This window comes from Hibiscus syriacus, unplaced genomic scaffold (assembly GCF_006381635.1).
Source record: "Hibiscus syriacus cultivar Baekdansim isolate YM2019G1 unplaced genomic scaffold, ASM638163v2 tig00110528_pilon, whole genome shotgun sequence".
In the NCBI taxonomy this organism is placed as follows: domain Eukaryota; kingdom Viridiplantae; phylum Streptophyta; class Magnoliopsida; order Malvales; family Malvaceae; genus Hibiscus; species Hibiscus syriacus.
In genome coordinates, this window is record NW_024062770.1 from 1,418,588 (window position 1) to 1,434,587 (window position 16,000).

Sequence of the window (16,000 nt, forward strand, 5' to 3'; positions counted from 1 at the left end):
CTTTTAGCTCAATCAGTGAATAACTCACTAATCTACTAAGGTTGTAGCATAATGAAAATTAAGATTTCTTTTACAAGAAAAATTAAGATTTTTAATTGTTTATTGTATCATAATAAGAATAACAATAATAATAATGATAATAATAATAATAATAGAGATATAAATATGTTACATAAATTCGAAAATACAAAATATAAAATTTTTATTATTTATATTTGAATTAAATATATGAATATTTGATCTAAAAAATTAGAATATTCAAAAATTAAATATCTAATTTTTAAAATTAAATATAAATTATAATTTGAATTTTAATATATTTAAAATTTCAAATTGAATAACATCGTGTGTGTGTGTGTATATATATATATATATATATATATATATATTATATATATATATATATATATATATATATATATACCTAAAAATACACAATCTTAACAAGAGGGGCTTCGAAATCTTTTGTAACAAAAGAAAATGAGCATTTGAGCCCCACCCATATGAACTTCATAAACACTATTGCGGCAACTAGTGCTATTTTTGTCTGTCACGCATACTGTTTGTTTCAAATGATAATATAATAATACATTATAAATAAAAATATATAGATTTAATTATATATAATTTTAAAATTTTAGTATTTAATTCTAAAAAATATTAAGGATAAATTTGTTATATCAATTTAATTTTAAAGAGAGTAAAAAAAATAGTCTAAATTAGTTAAGTTTGAATTACTTTTCGATGAAATGGAATTGGATTTATGTTCAAGATGCTAAAATAAAATGATTGAAAATTTTCAAATTTTAACAATCATTAACGAAGATCGTGCTAACCGACAACAAAACAGTGAGTGATGATCGGCAACTAAAGATTTTAAATGAATTATAGATAAAATTAATATTTTATTTAAATTTTAAAATAAACGAAATCTTATAAATTTTAAATGTCAAAATAATATTCCATATAAAGATCAAGAATCAATTAAAATATAACACATTTACTAAGATAACATGTCATCATGTAAATTATCATAATTTAATAAATCGAAAATATAAATAATCATAATGATTCGCACAAATCAAGTAACTTTGATAATAAAATATTATTTTTATTCTTTGAGGTCTCGGATTCGAGGGTATGAATATTTAATGTCAAATACTTAAAAGTTATCTTTAAACATATATTATTTTATAGTTACCTCAAATTAATAAAAAAATCATAATGAATTAAACCTCTAGGTAATAGAAAGCATTGATTTTACATATGATTTTTTATAAATTTTAAATCTAATAATAATTATAGGGAAGGAACTCTAAGGGAAGGAAAGAAATAATAGATATAACATAAGAAAATGAGAGAATAAAGGTAAATAATTTAACTAACGGGCAGACGTGTTTGCTCAAATATAATTTTTTTCCCGATAGAATGTATTAAACATATTGTATTAATTATTTTTTGTATTAAACATACCAAGCCAACAGTGGGAAAAAGAAGATATCATAAGCTGACCGTAATTAACAAACTATATAAATGGTAAGGGATAAAGCAATGGGAAAGAACTCAATTTGATTTGGGTGGGGTAACTCATACTAGGCAAGAAACAACAATGGACGCATCTCTTTATAAACTGGTATGAATTCTATAAAGCATAACTTAAAAGAAACAATTTTACAAGTATTCCCACTACATATATAGAATCAACAACAAACCAGTACAACAACACTAACCACTACCATTACAGACAAGTTGAAAACGATGTCGGGCCCTTCTTCCAGCTTGTTTCGTGAGTTTCTCGCCACTGATTGCAGTCGATGGGTTCATCAGATCCCTAGCAGGAAAGAGGAGTAAAGTTTGAGCAAACTCCAAATCAGGAATTATGAATGCTCAACCATTAAAACATTTAAACTCTGGTATCGGATACACGAGGAACAGTTGAGGGTCATTAAGGAAGAACCATCATCACTTATGGTGTAGGGTCCCCGATCGTTTAGCGCTCAAATTCCTTGATGGTGTTGGCCAGTTTCTTCATGTTATCGTCGTAGACGTAGGGTAGTTTATTGAACAAGTCACATTGTTCTTGGCCGAGGGAGGTATGAATTATCTGCAGAGCTCTTCGTGTACGGTAATGGTGTTGTGATAGTGATAGTAACGAATCTTTGTTTCGGTTTTATGTAATGCCTTCCCGATCACATTCTCCGACATGTGAACGCCCGTGGCATAGCCATTCTTCGCCTGAATTGCATATTTCCTGTCATGGCGAATTCCGGTTCTTGATTCCTGTAGACACCCGTTATTTATCAGGCTTATAAAAAATATTATAATAATAATTATTATTATTATATTATTAAATTATTATTATTTATTAAATTATTATTATTATTAATATTAATATTATTATTTTACAGTTACATTGTGCAGGCCTTTATCCCAGAGTCCAACATTACAACCCAAGTGCAAAACCCAGCAGGCCCAAGACCTGAATGACCCGAACCAAGCCTAGCAACCTGACCCAGCATTGACTTTTAGGGTTTTTGAAACCCTAAATGCCAACCGTCAACAGCCCTCTATCCCACCGACGCCGAGCCATCCCACCAACGCCGAGCCACTGAATGCTCTAGTCGAACGCCATGATCGAGCCAAGACGTCAACCGAGCCGTTCAAGCCGAGAGATCAGCCGAGACCTCGTCGCCGTTGGAGACAAATCTGCACAAAAGCCACCGAAAAACAACCCAAGTCAAAGACATCAAATCACCACAAATCCACCGAAAATCCAAAGTCAAAAGTAATTAACCTAATCCCCTTAATCCCAAAATTTCGGATCTAAACCCTTCTAATCTTACCCATCAACCGAAAGTTAGGGGATACAAATAAAACAGACGAGGAGGGGATTCGAAAAAAGAAGAAGGGAGAGTATTCAGTGATTGGGGGTTCCAAAAGAAAAAACCAGAGAGAAAGAAGGAAGAGATTTACCTTTAACCGATCCAGCCACAACTGCTTCATCGGAGTGGTTGACTCTATTTTAGGAGGTAAGGTTCTTATCTTTGGGGCTTGGTTTTTTCAGTTTTGGTTGTGAAGAAGAGGGGCTTGTTTTTAGGTTGGTTTTAGGGTGAGACTTTGTGGTGTGTGAAACCCCTATGGCCACCGATCTATAGTGGTCGGGGTTGTGTGTTCTTCTTCGTCGGTGAGAAGAGAAGAAAAGAAGAGGAGGAAACGGGAAGAGGGGCTGAGAAATAAGAGGGGAGATGAAATAATTTAGGGTTTCAATGGAAACCCTTAAAATGTGTTTATGTCACATCATCAAAACGACACCGTTTAAAGGGTCAGAGCTGTGCATTTGATAAAAGGGTTAATTGTGTTTAAGCTCCTTATTTTTGTAATCTATCATTTTAATCAATCTTGGTGTTATCTTGTTTTAAGTCTCTACTTTTCCAGCGTTTATATTATAGTCCCAGTAGGTTCGTTTTCTTTGTTTATTCTATTTTTGACATTATGTTTTATCTTGTTTCAATTCGGTCACCATGCATGTTATTCTGTTTATTCTGAAATTGATCACTGATTCTTATTCTTTTGCATTCTAACCATTGATTGTTTCTGTTTCCTTATTTTGTGACTCAGATGTTGTATTTCCAATTTATGCAGTTTAGTCATTTGTTTATAAAGTTTATTTATTTTATGTTAATTGTGTTATGATATGCTATGTTTGTATGTTTACATTTTAATCAATGCTATAATAGTTATGTACATATTATGTTTCAAATGTGTTTGTGCATATAATTTATTTATTTTTATTTTCATTGTATATACATGTTATATTATATACCTATATATAAATTTATTAAATTATTATTACCCTTTTATATTCATATATATATATATATATATATTACAAATGATTATTACATATTATTTAATCTAGTTTATTTGTAAAATATCTAGCTATCAATATTTTTATGTTATTTATTCAAATATATTTCAAGAACTAATCAATTCGAAGGAAATTAAATAATTTCAATAAATGAATCATAATTTAACTTGATATTTGAATTAGGATTTCCACTATGACGACAATGAGTAAGGGACACAATACCAATATTGGGCGTTGTGGGAGTGCTAATCCTTCCCCACACGTAACCGACTCCCGAATCCGTTTTTAATCAAATCTTTGGTAAACGCAAACCAACTTTTGTCTTCAAAAAATGATTTTTCTTAAAATTGTTTTTAAAAGACATTTTAGGTATTCGACCTACCTAACCCAAAGGCTGATGGCGACTCTATCTAATTTAATTCCAAATAACCCATTTTCCATAATTAAAGTCGTAATTGTTTTTAAAACAATAATAATTGTTCCAACTTAAAAACGGTTATGACAGCTTGGCGACTCTGCTAATGAATTTTTAGAGAGACAGGTTAGTCCTTACACATTGTCGTTTGATGGAAATTATGAGTTCGAGTCTTTAGTTAACCTATGATCCATTTATTGAAGTTTGTAATTGCTTCATTTTTTGGTTATACTAACATTTTAATTTTTGCTTTCAGATATGTCCAAGTTTTTGTCGAGTTGTTTCGTTTTCCTTTTTGATTCAAAGATTTGAATGTTCCTCCTCACACACGTCATGGGAATTTGCATAACATAAGCTCTATACCCGAGCTCTGAACCCTTTTTAAGTGGGGGCAAAAGCGATGCCTTTGTGAGAATTTATTCTCCGTGCGGGCTTAGTAAGTAACCTTCGGGATTCATATACCTTTTGTCTTCTTGTGAATTTATTTTCCGTATGGGCGTAAGGGAATGTATCCCCTCGAATTGAACTCGATCCGTTTAAGCCTATAATGGGTGAGGATCGAGGGTTTGGCAGCCCAAGGGGGCACCGACATCAAGGACAATTCGAGTACCTTTTTCCTCATAGAGCCAAACCATGCATATAGTGAACCGTAGATCGGTCACCATGGGTAGTCATATCGAACCTGTGTCCGTCAATAGGTAGCCAAATTAAGTGTACACAAAGGACGAGCATTTATGAACCTTTCATTTTGTTTTTTTTAATAACAGCATGCGAACTAGATACCATGCAGTTAGGATTAATTTCTTGGAAATACATCTTTGTGGGTAGAAAGCATGTTTGGGTAGGGTTACTATCTAATAAAAGCATGCTCGGGTAGATATCATGACTGAGGTGTTATATTCATCTTTGAATGACATCTTTATCTGTCCCAATTGTCTTACATGTATTAACTAATTTCATTTTTTTCCATACACTAACTTATATCCCTTCTTTTGTTTGTGTTATTTTTTATTATTCTTTGCATTTGCATTGTCATAACATAATGCAAGAAGTGTTGATCCACAAAAACGTGTTCCTTAAACATAAATAATTTGCATTAATAGACAAAGGGGTTGTAATACAAGAGATGAAAAATAGAGACAATCGGCAAGGCGACTATGTGTCACATTCAATCCAGAAGACGTGGTGCCTACAATTGAAGAGTATACCACTCTGCTGCATTATAAGGACTCAGAATGAACCGGGTTTACACCGAGCGCATCAAACATCAACTTTGGGTTGGCAAAGGTTGCAGGGGCAAGATGAAGGTTGCAGATATGGAGAGTCTTTTCAAAGATAACAAGAACAAGATGACAAAGCGATAGCTGAAATTGGAGGCCATTGCTGACGAATTCAAGAAACATGCAAATGAACTTCGGATAACTCCTATCGATAAAGGGATCCAATGGCGTTACCATTAGAGAACATGCTCAGCAAAGGATGAAAGCCAGAAATGCAATCATTCGATATTTCTTGGAACAAGTACAAAGAGCAACTCGTCACTTGCATAGTTTAACAACAGAAGCTGGAGCAGTTAGACAGGGTATTCAACCGGCGACAGACAAAGGCAGAGGACTAGTCAATATGTTAGAAGTCGTTCAGGGTCTAGAGGATTTATTCAGAATATACCTTTGATATTTTTGTCTCTTAAAAGATAAAACATTTTTCCCCAATAAGGATTATTTATAATAACATACATGTTTTCGGATCAATGCCTTGAACATTTCATGCATTTTTTCATTTTTTGCATCTACATTTCATTTTTAAGCATTTTCATAAACATGAAATTTTTCATAAAGGATTCGATACAGTATTCTTAATCACATGACACCACATGGAAGCAAGATTTTAACAATTAAAAAAATTTGAAATCGGTACAGTGGGAGCCTGATCAGTTGATTATAGGACTAAGCCTGCCAGGATGATCTGAGAAAAGAGTACCCATATCCTAAGGACTACGATGTTGAAGTTGTGTTCAGTTACCACATAGGAGGCTTCAGACATTCCTCTGAGAACTTTAAGGCACTGAAACTCAAGAATCAAGATCTGATCGATTCAGGGGAATTGACTTTCAACGTGTAATAGGGTATTCTGATCAGGAGTTGATTAGGGCATCCATCAGGAGTTTTTGTTACATTTTCATGCATGTCATCTTGTTTTAACTTGTTTTTCTTTCGTACTTATTATGTGAGAATGTTTGTAAGACATTTGACGTTCAAACATTTTAAATAAATGCTTCCTTCTGAGGAAATGAACAATGAGCAAATTTTAATCTTGAATTCTTTGAATATCACCTTAATTAAAAGCTTTTAATAATTGAGGTTGTAAATCTTTGACAATGACTAGATGGAATCCCTGCAAAATAAGGACCCTTTTGATCCAGAACATACACTGGAATACATACCCTTCTCTACAAACCAATCTAGTTCTCTCCTCGCATGTATAACCAATCAAAGGTTTGGTATTCAGGTATGTGTTAGGAGCGAACAGAATGGGGCAACTACCATATGAGATTTCAAAATTAATACCTCTACCTATGATTTATGTTTACGTTCATGATTGATGTCATGATCTTTTTAGATATAATGACCAAGTGGGTGAATTTAGTTTAGGTTAATTGCTTGGGAATTGAACTATAATGATGAGATTTTCTGACCTTCGACAAACACCTAGACTATAACAGGTTTTCCTCGACGAGCTTAAGAAATAGAATCGGTTACCCAACAAAAAAATATAATATATATATATATATATATATATATACAATAAAGCTGAGCTATTCCACTAAGGCAATTGGTTATAGAGGAAACTCAAAAGCCCTGACTTTATGAATAGATTATATTCAAACCATGACATTGATCGGGTACCTGGCAATTCGGTGTATTCTCCACTATGATTGTAAAGTCAAAGACTTAGTGATGACATGATCCTTCAGCTAGCCTGATAAAGGTGAATTTAATATATATACAATAAAGCTTGAGTTATCCCTCTAGAATAATTGGTTAAACGCCCCGGCTTTATAGATAAGATTCAGCTAGCCAAACCCGATCTAACCCCTTAAAAATTTGACCGACTCGATGGAAACTCAAAATGTTTTTTAAATTCATTTCAAGTCAGAACTCGTCAATTTCGAGTTAAATTATCATCCTTAAGTAAATTTATTAAAAACTTAAATTCAAATAGTTATATTTATAAAGTTTATATGTATTATCAATAACTTAAATAATTTAAATAAATTTTATTTTATAATTATCGTAAAATAAAAAAAAATAAACATATCACTATCCCTACCCTAGGCCTACTAGGTAGGTGCTCTATACAAAAACACAGCCACTCGTCTCTGATACTTGTTTAGTAATAATCCAATCTAACAACAATATTATTTTATTTACCCAAGCATTTGTTCACTATTGGAAAACCAGTATGCTAATGTATTTTTGACACTTACCAAACAACCCCCCACAAATTATTCCTTGTTGTCAACATTTCCATTGAATTTATTTTTTGGATCAACATACATATCAAGTAACCTCATGAGTTCGGTCATTTTGAGAATAATGTGCGCGGGGTTGTTTGGTAAGTTGCGTTAAAAATACATTAACTTACTGTTTTTCCAAGAGTGAACAAATTATTGGATAAATATATATATTGTAATATTTATTATACCTTTAGATATAACTTCTAGAAACTTATGTCTCTATTAGATATGGTCTATAGATATTATCATCTATTCATCGGTCAAGACCTCCAAACAGGCCCGTCGTCTCGTCTATCGAGACCTCTTAAGAACTTGCTTACTCTGAAACAAGTTCCCAAGTAACATACAAAACAATACCTTTAACATGCCCATGACTTATCAGAGTGAAATCCAAGATCTAACTATTAGATCTATTTAGTCATCTAACCGATAAATAGTCATAATTATCCTAAGCATGACACATGACTAAAGTCACTATAATTATCCCTTAATGCAATCAAAATAGGGGTTGAAACATTCATAGTCTCTATATGATCTTCTTTTTCTCCTTCATCAAACTCTCTCATAGAAATATCAGCCAACGGACGTTTCTTCGTCGGATACAACTTTAAAACACCCTTATCCAGTTTAGACATTTAACCGAGTAGATGTCACATTAGATAGAAACAATATATATATATATATATATATAATCTAAAATAACTTATTGATCACCATTTAATGAACAAGACATTATTCATTTCATTTAAACTTCTAAAACATTTTGAAGCTACTTCGAAAGAATAAAATCGATTAGATTTGAAGAAGATAATTTTAATTGAAATTATGAACCTTAGGGACTATATTGTAATATTGAATTTATGAGAACTATTTAAAACATTTATTAATTATTAACCAATTATTGATTTTTAGCATATGTTATAATATATATGCACACCAGTGAGAGTAGCACATACTTACAACGGAGAGTGTAACCATGGATCCTAGTAGTGAAATTAATTAAATCCCAACATTGAAAGTAATCTATCCCATAATTATCTCAGTAAAAAACAATTGTCACATAGTTCCAACCATAAGCTTGTAAAAGACTTACACTCGAAAGTTCAGTTTTAAACCTAAAATATGGTTATAACCTAAAATATGGTTACAACCTAAAAACATGTTACAACCCAAAATATGGTTACAACCTAAAATAAGTTAAGTTGGTACTTAAGGTAGTGGGTATATAACACCCTGAATCCCAGGTCAATAGCTTTGGATAAACCCGGGGTAGAGTTTAAACAAAACCATTAGCTTGTAATGGAGCCTAGACCCAAGTGAAGTAGAACTGGTCTTGGTGGTGGCCCAATGTTGTTCAAGAAGGGATATTTTAATGTTAAGACAAACAAGAAGGACCAAAAGTGATTAACCCCTCACGTGTTTCAAAAGTTGAGAATCACTTAATTGGTGGTGATGTAATCGACATGGGATTCACAATTTGACCATTCCCTCTCACTATTCATTACTTCTTTGTTTCTTTCTCTCTCTCATCTCTTCTTCCTCAAGATAACTAAGAAAGGTTGGAACTTTGAGACCTTTAAGCTTAACCAGTCATATTAAGGTAAGAAACTTAATACTTTCCTTCCAAACTTCATTTCAAGTAATCATTGTAAGTTTTGGTTAAGGTGGCCAAAACATGGGTTTAGTGGTGGTTTTGGAAGCCAATTAATTTTAGTTCATTTTTTTAGAGATTCAAGCCTCTATAAACGTTTTAAATTCTCTCATAAGCCTTCCAACCACGTTTGTAACCCTTGCTTTGATTTATTGCTTAGGGAGAAGTTGGAAAAAGCTCCAAGAGAAAGAGAAAGAAAAGCTTACATTGGGTTAAGCTTTGGACACTCCCAGCAGCTTAGAAAACAAAAGTATCTCGCTTCTAACTCAACTATACTACATGTAGGTCATTAAAGTGTGTTTGGTAGGTTGTATGAGCTATAAAGCATTTTCATAGTAGAATTCAAAAACAAGGTTTTTGAACATGTTTATAGACTCTTTGACCCCTATAATCATAGATAAGATATAATAACAATTAGGACCCTCATTAGGATGTTTTGGGTCGAAAGTTGGTATTTTTATGTCTAAAATAGGGAACTTCTAGTCACGAGTATCAATACTTAAAATTGTACCAATATTGTTCTTCAGACTTTGAAATAACAAAGGGTTTTAGGACAGAAGTATCGATACTCCTTCAACGGGTATCGATACCAGGGGTAGGGTATCAATACTCCCCATATGAATATCGATACCTAGGTATTTTCAGAGTATCAAAGTCAAATATGGTACCAATACTAAGGCAGTATCGATACTTGTACTGATACCCTAAATCGAGGAATCAATACTCAGGGAATTTTCAAAATGTTGAAGCAAAAATTAGTATCGATACTCAGGCAAGTATCGATACCACAGACTAGGGTATCGATAATCCATCTCGGGTATTGATACCAACCCATTTTTCTCAGCCTAAAGTCAATCAGTAGTATTGATACTCAAATGCCAGTATCGATACCCAAGGGTTAGTATTGATACTGAAGGGTCAATATTAGTACCCATAGACAGTTTTGGGTAGAGAACCCAAGAGCTTAAAGGGATGGACTTGAGGGATCCCATTTATATCAGAATATCATAAAATAAAACTTCAAGTGAGAATAATAATTAACTCAGAACAACTAGAAATAGTAGGAACTAAAATGACATAAAACTAGCCATGTGCAATGCTCGGGACATAGCCAGGACACCTGAGTTACTTCAACATAATACGACAGTCAGTTGGATATCTCATTCAGTGCCAGGGCACTTAACCGCCAGTTGGGTGCAGATGCCCCAAGACTCGACAGAGTAAGTTGGCCGAGTGTACATTCAGATGCAATTTCAGATCTCATCACATAGTAACCAAGGGTATTCTAGTAGGGTAGAGTGGTGCTCGAGCTCCGAGATGCAAAATGCTCAGTCACACCATGATGCGAGTCACAATATAACATATCAGTACTTCATTTGTCTTTATACATGTTCCACCAGCTAACACATTTTGTGAATACATATAGTACAGTAGAATTTTTAGTGAGACACTAAGATCGTGTGCTCAGCATTCGAAATTTGTTTCCATGTGTAGATTCTTATGAGGCAGCTCATGGGGACTTATCATCATCAGACATTCCAGTGCAGCAAATCATATAAGTCAGAGCATCTTAGAGCATATCTTGAGTCATTCTTAGAGGGCATGTACTATTTATGGACCCTTTTTTATTTCAGTCATAACTCTTTTGGATTTAAAACTCATTATATATTATTTTGGTATTTTGGGAGCTCCTCTATATTTGTAAACGTTATTATCATGCTCTACTTTATTTATTATTGATGGATTTTCATCATATGCTTTTATTCAGTTATTCTTAAAGAAAATTTTGGGTTAGCCACTTAGGTGGACCTGTGTGACATCATGATCTATTGACCTTCTTGTTGTAATGGGTTAAGGTGTTACAGAGTACTTATTATTTAATGTCACCTTGTTAAATTGTTGTTAATCTATGCAAAGTCTTAAAGATCTATCATTCTTCTTCACAAATAAAACCGGAGTATCCTGGGAGATATATTAGGCCATATAAAAACCCTTATATAATAACTCTTGTAATTGTGCCTAGAGTTCTTTTAACTCTGTCGATGCCATTTGGTATAGTGCCATTAACACCGGTGTAGATCCTGGAAAGATTTCTATATTAAACTCTACTTCACAATCCAGTGGCATCCCTGGCAACTCTTTTGGAAATACGTCCTGAAAATCCCTTATAGTTGGGATACTTTCCAATGATACTCCCAACACTTGAACGTCCACAACGTGTGCTAAATAGGCCTCACACCTTTGCCACAACATTTTTGAGCCTTAACTGATGATATCATATTCGATAAACAATTCAATCTTACCCCTACTACAATCACCTCTTGATCGCTAGGCCTTATAAGAATGAGTTGCTTTTGACAATAATCTACTATAGCATGATATATAGACAACCAATCCATGCCTAAGATAATTTCAAACTCTTGAAAAGGAAGTTCCATAAGATTTTCCAGAAACTATATCCATTAGATCCTCAACGGACATTTATTACATACTTGACTCACTCTAGCACTCTATCCCAATGTCTTAGTCACTATGATGTCGCTAAAGGTTGGTTCTAGGGATTTCTCTCTTTCACGGGTGAGGTTTGCACAAATATAAGAGTGTGTAGATCTTGGATCTACTAAGGCAAATATAAGGTAATTAAATAACTCAAAGGAACTTACGATAATCTTTCTATCATCTCGATCTTCAATAGTACGGAAGTTGTAAACTTTGGCTAGAGTCTTAAACTCTAGAGCAGAAGCAACCTCAAATATACCTCATTGAGTACTCCTCACCTTAGTGGAAGATTTCTTCTTGGGTCTCTAACCCCTCAAAGATACAACTGTAGATCTTGTAGACTAAGTAGACTGATCCCATATTGGCATATGAATTTCAAACATAATGATATGTACTCTAGCATAAAAAAAACACTCCAGAATTAGGGTGACTAGCTCTAGTGAGCTTGGTTCTACCCGCTTGTGTCCTTGATTTAGTTGATTGAGTCACCATCGACCTTCCATGCGATCGATCATCCCTACCTCTCTTAGAGGACTGAGCTGAAAATGATCTAGAATTTCTCTTTCCAAACTTCCCACGATCCTTCGTAACTCTCTCCCCATAGAACCTCTCTATGGCTTTAGCTAGATTAACTGCTTCCTGTAATACATTGAAATACTTAACCACCAATGTAACACCCCCAACCCATATCCGACCCCGATAAGAATCCGAGGTGTTACATTGACTTTTAAAAGTATTGAAAATTTTAAACTTTTATTTGTATTAAAATGGTGAAACCCATAAATAAAATAAGTAATGAAAATTTAAATTCACATTGGAAGAAATACTTAATAATTTACATAATACAACAAAGTTTGCTTACAAAAACTGATCAAGCATTTACATTTAAAACATGGTGATACATGCCAACAATATTTACAAAGTGAAAAGAAATCTACAATTTCCAAATGGTTCTGATCTGATCTTCTACTGAAGTATGTTGTCATCTCCTAGCTTCAATTCTCGTCTTTCTTTGAATCTATGTGTGAAACATTGACACGCTTAAGTCTTTGACTTAGTGAGACAATAAAGAGTATAAAAGAAAACATTTAAAAATAATTTCTCATTCAATCCATATAACTCATTTCATACTGAAATCAGAATATTTTATGATAAAACATATAAGGTAACTCATTGTTAAATTTATATCATCTTATATTTTCTCCCAATGCATAATACTAATAATTCGAGGTATCTGAGTACAGTGAGGTTGTACACTAATGCAGTCACCACTGGTCATATAAATTGCATCGAAGTGCTACTTAGAATTTGTCTCGAAGGGCCGCATAGAATTCATCTCGAAGGACTATGTAGAAATGTCCCGAATGACCACATAGATTATCCCGAAGGACATTGTAGAACCCTTGACTCTTGTATGCCAACTATATCTCTAATTCTCATACATATATCTTGGGCTTTAACTTTATTGTTATTTTTCGTTTCACAATTTAAAGTGTATTTTATTCGCATAGAGTACATTCACATGGTTTACTTTCACATGACATTTTCGTATAAATCATATTCACATATCACATGTTAACATTCAAATACATATATCAAAAAACATAACTTAGGAACATATTTAAATAAAACATCATAAAATATTGCATAAAATATAAACAGTTTTCGATCGAAAACTTTTAGGTTGATTTATCACAAGTCGTATTTGGTAGGAAATAATCATTTGCACTCACCTTTACCTAACGTAAGTTATAAACGAATCCTTTTATCTTTTGCTAAATCTCTTTGGTAAATCGATTTGATCGAAACACTTCTGATCCAAATCTACACGTAGATATATCTAATATCAATATCACTTTACATAACATAAAATCATTTAGCATTTACAAAAAACGAAACTAAAACTCTCACTTTAAATTTCAGAGGTATTAGTATCGGTACCCCTCCTACAGTACGGATACTTCTCTTCTATGGTATTGATACCCCCCTTCAACATCGATACCATTTTGGCATTCTGGAATTTCATACTTAATAGTAGTATCGATACCTTAATCTTGGTATCCATACCCCACTTCAGTATCGATACCAATTCAATCATATTGATATTGTTCATCAATTTCAACCCATTTTCTTCGATTTAACACTATAGTATCGATATTGTTCTTCCAGTACTGATACCCTTATCCAGATTTCACCTCTTTAACTTCAAATTTTACACACTCTTCACCAAAATCTCCCATTTTTATCTCCTTTCATTCCCTTAATATCAACTACACTTATCAAGACCAACTTATATTACTCTAACATTCTTAAACATCCAAAATCTCACTAGAACACTTAAACTAAAAATCACCCCAATTGTTCCAACATGTTTCCACTCCTTTCTATTACTTCTAATACTTTAGCTATACCTTTGGTAAGTCAAATCTAACTTTAAAATCTAATAATTACTCAAATTCCATCAATTACTCTAAAAACCACCCAATTTAATAATTCATTCATCTCTTAGTTTTAATCCACCTTAAGCTTTCTTTAAGCTTGTGTATCCCCCAAAGACCCAAAAACCAACTTAAAAATTCAAGAAACAATCAACTTGTAATTCACTCACCCTAAAAATAAGGTTCACAACACAAAAAGGAAGAAGAAGAGAAATGAACCAAACTTTAAAGATAATTCTTATTTCCCCTCTTCCTAGGCTTAAATATCATTTAAAATGTATATCATGATAAAAGACCTCTTTGCCCTTCTATTCTTCCATCTTTGCAATTAAGTCCTAAGTATAATTCCCAAAATTAGTCCTTGGACTTTTCAACATATTCCAATTAAATCACTAAATTTTAAATTCTTACATTTTTATCACAAACCCGATGTTTGGGGTGTTACAAGTCCCCCTTAAGAAATTAGTCCTCGAATTTTCACTGCACAAAGAGGTGAGAAAATTGTCGTCTCATATCACCTCTTCTATCTTATGATTTCTCTAGAGACTTTATCTAATGGAATATCTTGTTCCTTAACTGCTTGATTTCATATGCTAAAATCTGTATTGGTTCCTCCTCATAGGTTAGGTCAAATTGAACTTCTATTTCATCTGGTATTATGATGTGCGAAGGATCTTATCGATATCTACTGAGCATAGATACATGAAAGACATTGCGGATCTTTTTCATCTCTGGTGGCAATGCTAGCTGATATGCCACTGGTCCAACTCTTTTAACAATCTCGTATGGGCCAAAGAATCTAGGGCTAAGTTTTCCTTTTCGGTCAAAACGTAAAACTTTCTTCAAATGAGAGACTTTCAAAAATACCTTATCCCCAAGTTCAAACTGAATCTATTTTCTCTTTAAATCAACATATGATTTTTGTCTTTTGGCTGCCACTTTAAGATTATGCTGAATTACTTGAACTTTCTCTTTTCCCTCATTGATTAGGTCAGAACCAAGAGCGTCACGATCCTTGAACTCATACCAATTCAGTGGTGTACGACACTTTCTCCCATATAAAGCTTCATAAGGAGCCATCTTAATGCTCAACTAGTAGTTGTTATTGTAGGCAAATTCTGCAAGAGGCAAGTACTTCTCCCAAGATCCTTTGAACTCGATAACACATGCTCGTCGCATATCTTCTAGGATTTAGATAGTCTGCTCAGATTGACCATCTATTTAAGGGTGAAAGGTCATACTAAAATTCAATCGAGTCCCTAAAGCTCCAGGTAAAGTCTTCCAAAATCTTGAAGTACAACATGGATCTCGATCGAATACTATCAAAGCAGGCACACCATGGAATCGAATAATCTCTTTGATGTACAATTCAACATACTTATCCATAGAAAATCAGTTCAGACTGGAATGAAATGTGTTGTCTTGGTCAATTAGTCTACTATCACTCAAATTGAGTCTCTTTTATTTGGAGTTAAGGGTAACCCTGTTACAAAATCCATTGTAACATTCTCCCATTTCCACTGAAGAATGGAGATTGGTTGCAGTAATCCCGAAAGAACCTGATGTTCAGCTTTAACTTACCGACACGTCAAACACTTGGACACAAATTATG